Source organism: Triticum urartu, chromosome 3 (genome assembly GCF_003073215.2).
Source record: "Triticum urartu cultivar G1812 chromosome 3, Tu2.1, whole genome shotgun sequence".
Classification (NCBI taxonomy): domain Eukaryota; kingdom Viridiplantae; phylum Streptophyta; class Magnoliopsida; order Poales; family Poaceae; genus Triticum; species Triticum urartu.
In genome coordinates, this window is record NC_053024.1 from 719,355,220 (window position 1) to 719,361,581 (window position 6,362).

Here is a 6,362-nt window from a genome sequence, read left to right on the forward strand (position 1 = left end):
GTCCTAAAAGGTTACTGAGAGCAGGCCAATCATTGATGGTCACGAACAACAACGCCTTTAGGTCAAATTCTTTCCCCATGTGCTCATCCCACGCACGTACACCTGTTCCATTCCACAGTTGTAAGAGTTCTTCAACTAATGGCCTTAGGTACACATCAATGTCGTTGCCGGGTTGCTTAGGGCCTTGGATGAGCACTGGCATCATAATGAACTTCCGCTTCATGCACAACCAAGGAGGAAGGTTATACAAACATAGAGTCACAGGCCAGGTGCTATGGTTGCTGCTCTGCTCCCCAAAAGGATTAATGCCATCTGCGCTTAGACCAAACCATACGCTCCTTGCGTCATCTGCAAACTCCTTCCCGTACTTTCTTTCGATTTTTCTCCACTGCGACCCGTCAGCGGGTACTCTCAACTTTCCGTCTTTCTTACGGTCTTCTCTGTGCCATCGCATCGCCTTGGCATGCTCTTTGTTTTGGAACAAACGTTTCAACCGTGGTATTATAGGAGCATACCACATCACCTTGGCAGGAATCTTCTTCCTGGGGCGCCGGCCCTCGACATCACCAGGGTCATCGCGGCAGATCTTATAGCGCAATGCACCACATACCGGGCAAGCATTCAAATCCTCGTACTCACCGCGGTAGAGGATGCAATCATTAGGGCATGCATGTATCTTCTGCACCTCTAACCCTAGAGGGCAGACAACCTTCTTTGCTTCGTACGTACTCTCGGGCAATTCGTTGTCCTCTGGAAGCATATCCTTTATCATTACCAGCAACTTTCCAAATCCCTTGTCAGATACACCATTCTCTGCCTTCCATTGCAGCAATTCCAGTGTGGTGCCCAGCTTTTTCTTGTCACCTACGCAATTCGGGTACAACAATTTTTTGTGATCCTCTAACATGCGCTGCAACTTCTTCTTCTCCAAATCACTTGCGCAGTTTCTCTTTGCATCGGCAATGGCCCGACCTAGATCATCAACGGGCTCATCTGATGCCTCTTCTTCAGCTTCTTCCCGCATTTCCGGCTCAGCTTCTTCCCGCATTACCGGCTCAGCTTCTTCCCCCATTGTTGTATCATCGTATTCAGGGAACCCATGGCCAGGATAGCTGTCGTCGTCCTCTTCTTCTTCATTGTCTTCCATCATAACCCCTCTTTCTCCGTGCTTGGTCCAAACATTATAATGGGGCATGAAACCGGTCTTAAACAGGTGGACGTGAATGGTTCTTGACGTAGAGTAATTGTGACCATTCTTACAGCGAGCACATGGACAAGGCATAAAACCATCCGCCCGCTTGTTTGCCTTAGCCGCAAGCAGAAAAGTACGCACGCCCTCAACGAACTGGGGAGAGCATCGGTCATCGTACATCCATTGCCGGCTCATCTTCATTACACAACACCGAATAGACCAAATTAATACAAGTTCATACATAAAGTTCATACAACACTTAAATGCAACAAACAAATAACTCTCTAGCTAAAGCATTTAAATGCAACAACAAATACGATCAAGATCACAAGTAAGGTAACAATGGATCCAACAGCATAATGATACCAAGCCTCACTATCGATGGCATATTTTCTAATCTTTCTAATCTTCAAGCGCATTTTCTCCATCTTGATCTTGTGATCATCGACGACATCGGCAACATGCAACTCCAATTCCATCTTCTCCCCCTCAATTCTTTTCAATTTTTCTTTCAAGTACTCGTTTTCTCTTTCAACTAAAGTTAACCTCTCGGCAATAGGGTCGGTTGGAATTTCAGGTTCAGATACCTCCTAGAAAAAATTTCTATGTCAACTTGATGGGCATAATTTGTCATAAACACGAAATGCAACTAGTTTTAAAAGAGAATATACATACCACATCCGAATCATAACAAGGACTAGGCCCGACGGGGACGGATATCAAAACCATGGCACTATATGTATAACAAACAACGTACGGGTAAGATAATTATACGAGTAACTATATATCCAAATCACAATCATCAATTTTTATATAAAATTTCATGAACAAGAGGCTCACCACAAGGTGGTGCCGGCGACGGGACGGTGCGGGCGATCGACGGTGGCTACGATGGAGATTTAGAAGGCACTAAGTAAACCACACCTACATATGCAAACTAAGTGTTATTTTTGACCTCAAATTGCATATAAATCAAATACTAGCACATATATATATATATATATATCCTCCCAAATTACTAAACTCACAAATTAATCACTATATAAACCAATGCAAGAGCTAATCTAGCAATGAGAGATGAAAGGAAAAAGTTGCTAACCTTTGTGATCATTTGAATGGATGAGGGCCTTCAAATCTTGACAAATTTTGGGCAAAATGTGTGATGAGCTCGAGAGGAAGAGGGAAAGAATAGAGAGGAGATGGGAAAGGGGAAGAACAGAGGGAGCTCGGGTGGACGAAGGGTTTATGTAGGACGACCTTTAGTACCGGTTCGTGCCAAGAACCGGTACTAAAGGGGCTGGAGGGGCCCCAGTCTGACAACATCCTGCCACCACTCTCATTAGTACCGGTTCGTGGCACGAACCGGTGCTAAAGGTTCGCCACGAACCGGTACTAATGAAAGCGGCCCGGCTAGCCGTTGGAACCGGCACTAATGTATACATTAGTGCCGGCTCAAATACAAAACCGGCACTAATGTGCTTCACGATTGACCCTTTTTCTACTAGTGCTGCTGCCCCAGCTGCAGCTGCCGCCCGCCGCCACCCCGCAGTGGCCGGCGCCGGCTCCTGCCGCGCCTCCAGTGCCCATCGCCGCCCCCGCGCCGCCGTGGCTGTCGTGGCAGCCGCCGCACCAGGCGGCCTTCGCCGCGCTCGCCGGGCCACTGCAGCTGCCATCCATCGCCACCACCGCCCAGCCCTGGCTGCAGTGGCAGCCGCCGCTCCTGGCGGCCTCCGCCGCGCCCGGCGCTCCACCGCAGCAGCCGCTGCCGCTGCCCGGTGCGCCACCGTCGCAGCCGCTGCAGCTGCAGCAGCCACCGCCGGTCAGCTCCGGCCCCGCATCGACCGCACCGGCGGGAGTCCCGCTCCACCAAGTCTAGTCCCCGCCGTCGCCGTCACCGCTTCCGTCTTGGATCGCTACCCGCCACGTGACGGCGGCGTTAAGCTGCAGGCTACTGCGCGCGGCCTCCTAGCGTGTCGGCGTGTGCAGGAGATGCGTGGTCTGCAGCTGCCGCTCATCCAAGTTGCCCTTCGCTGCGCAAAGGACCTCGATCTCATCCGCTGCGCCGGGGATCTTGGGCATGCGGTTTCCCCCACGGGCAGCGGGCATGCTGTTTTCCCCGCGGGCAGCGACCTCAAAGTCTGCGACATCGACGGTTGGGGGGGCGCACCCCTCCTCGTCATTCTCCATCACAAGCCCTCCACTCTTCCCTGTGCGGTGCAGACCAACAGCCGTCCGGCAGGAAGAAAGCATGGTGTCACCGACAACAGCGCACCACGTAGCACCACTGCATTCCGTCACCGGCCGCCGCGAGGGCGCCTCTACTGGTCACTCTTGCGACCACTTCCAGGTGGTCCTACACATGCACTCCTTTTGTCCAGATGGTGTCCATGGGATCCAGGTGGCTGTACACGTGCATGTCAGACGTGCGGATGGTGTCCACTTTTTGTTAAGGGGTCCAAAATAAAGCGTCACAGTCCATTTCAGGTTGAGAATAATAAAACAAGCCGAGATGTAAAAGGCTTGTTTTTAGGTGTTAGGTTTGTGTTGCATCGAGTCATGGTTATAAGTTGGTTAGGCTGCAGCTTGAGGACAAGCTGCATGTCCAGGTGGGGTGTAGTGTTAGAGTATGTAATGGGCCTAATGGGCCCGTTAGTCTTAGGGTTAATTAGAGATAAGAATTGCTTGCTTAGGGGTCAAGTAAGCCTTGCTTGGGAGTCAAGTAAACCTCTCTATATAAAGAGAGGAGATGTATCAATCTAATCAAGCAAGAATTAAGAAGGAAATCCCTTCCCTCTTGCCCGGCCGTGGGCAAAAAGGCCCCCAGCCGGCACTCTCGCGCCCTCCTTCTAGCAGCGCCATAACAATGTACGTTTTCTCCTCTTCTTAATGCAAAGATGGGAGCTCCTAGCCCTCTGATGAGGTTTTGCGAAAAAATGTTACGAGAATTATCGAAAAGACTTGGTTACACCTCTGATTTCCAAACCCAATTCTGACCTGGATGTGATGCAGCACCTTGATATGGTACAAAAGATGCAATAACAATCTTCTACCTAAAGAACTTGCAATCACGTCAGGGTGTTCGGCTTTGCCTGACTATAGTACAGTATGTGGGAAGGAAAGAAACGAGTCCATTGCTGCTGCAGACTGTATTTCTCAATCAACTGATGTCCATACCGATGCACTCATAACCCTTCTTTTTGTCTATTGATAGGTAAAAAGAACTACTCAACACATTAACCTACCACTAAATGATATACATACCTTTTACTGATAAGTGATAACACGCCACTGCTGGAAGGGAACAAGAATGGAGCGATACTGGTACAAGAATGATAGGTTAACTGGTAGCACACAACTACTGGAACTTAAGAGTGCAGGCAAGTAAAAACTGCTTGCTCAATAGCAGGCCATGTATCTCAACAACCGCAAAGGCAGGGCACCAACTAAAGGGTAGACTCACTATGGATGTTGTAGTCTGCCAGGGTTTGCCACATCTCCAGCAGCTTCCCTACAAAGATGAGGCACTGCTGTCTCGGGTAAGGGGCAAAGTTCATCTCGTATAGCTTCACCATGACACTCTCGACGGTATCCGAGCTCCCAACCTCGAGAGAGATGGTTTTCCTTTTAGGTTCTCCACATGGATCTGCATCATGTCTCCTCTGGGAATGCACGGGAGGATTCATGCTGGATGTTGTAATCAGCGAGCCTACGGTTGTTGTCTAGCTGCACCCCGTTGTAGACGAGGAAGTGGTGTCCCTGGATCATTGCTTTGATAGAACCCAAGGAATTTTATGGGTTGACCCTGAGGCGGATCGTCGTACGGGCGGGGTTCTTGACGAAAATGTACATTGTTCTAAAATTAGGCAAAAAACCAAACACATCACTAGTTGTTAGAACTATGCACAGAAACGTTCAGCAAATCCAACAGGCGGCAGGGGCACCAAGAGAAATCTAGCTAGCCTGAAAGGTGGACAAATACACAGAAATATAGCAAATACTAGTTTCTTCCGCAAGAAAAAAGAAGAACAATTTGTAGCATTGCAAAGACCAAACCGAGATGAGCAACGAATTCTATCAGGCAACCATCCAATGTAATCCTACCTTGACTCACTTGACAGTACGCTCTAGCTAGCTATAGTCTAGAGATACACACATCGTATAGTATACATAAGCAAAACACTGCGGATCGACGTTGATCGATGCTTGTTGCTTCCACTGGAGAGGAGAACCCTGCGGGAGATCAATCGGAGGTACCTAGTAGCAGAGTTAGGGTTTGGGGATCGAATATATAGATGGCGTTGTTTTTATAGGGTCCAGTCCAATCGGTTCCGTTTTACAGTACAATACAGCCGATTAAATCAGGTAGAGTTCATCTTTATTTGCCCACATCTCTACATATATGCCATAATTAATTTTCAGCCACAAAATTAATAAATACTACTAGTAGTATTCTTATAGATGTACAATACCAAATGTTTCTATGGAAAGTATAACATCGCAGAGTTTCTGTGCCATTCGGTCTAGACGTGTTTGAATCATTAATCATTGCCATCTCTCTTCAAACTAAACTAACGCACCCTTGTAAGGTCCTATGAATATAGAAAAGGGCACATTTTATTTAACAAAAAATGTTCCTATGATTCATGAGAATTACTGAAATATAATCTGGTGCATCCCGGTGTAGCACTCCTGCGGCCTTGGACGGTTTCGGGAAGAGAAGCCGCCAGAACATGCACCCCCCCCCCCCCCCCCCCCCCCCCGAAATAGCGAATTGACGAGATTGCGCATTTCTACAAGTTCGCCATTAGTCCAGTAGCATCACCAAACAGCGCCAGAAGCTCTTTCATAGACAGCAATTCGCTCTCTTTTGGTTTGAGGAAAGGCACTGCATCATCTGCTTAACGCACACCCCATCTATCCATCGGTTCGAACACACCAGCAGCATCTGCCTTGTCCACCATCGTAAGAACATCCATGATCGGAAGGAACAAGAGGGCAAGAGGGGATCTCCCTACCTCAACCTGTGCGCATGCCAAATACAATGGCCCGGTTTACCATTCATCAACATCTTCGAACTTGCCGTGGTAAGAAGCAGAGAAACTCAAAAACACCATCTTGGCCCAAAACACCCCTTCTTTAAGACTTACATCAATAGAGGCCATGAGATGGA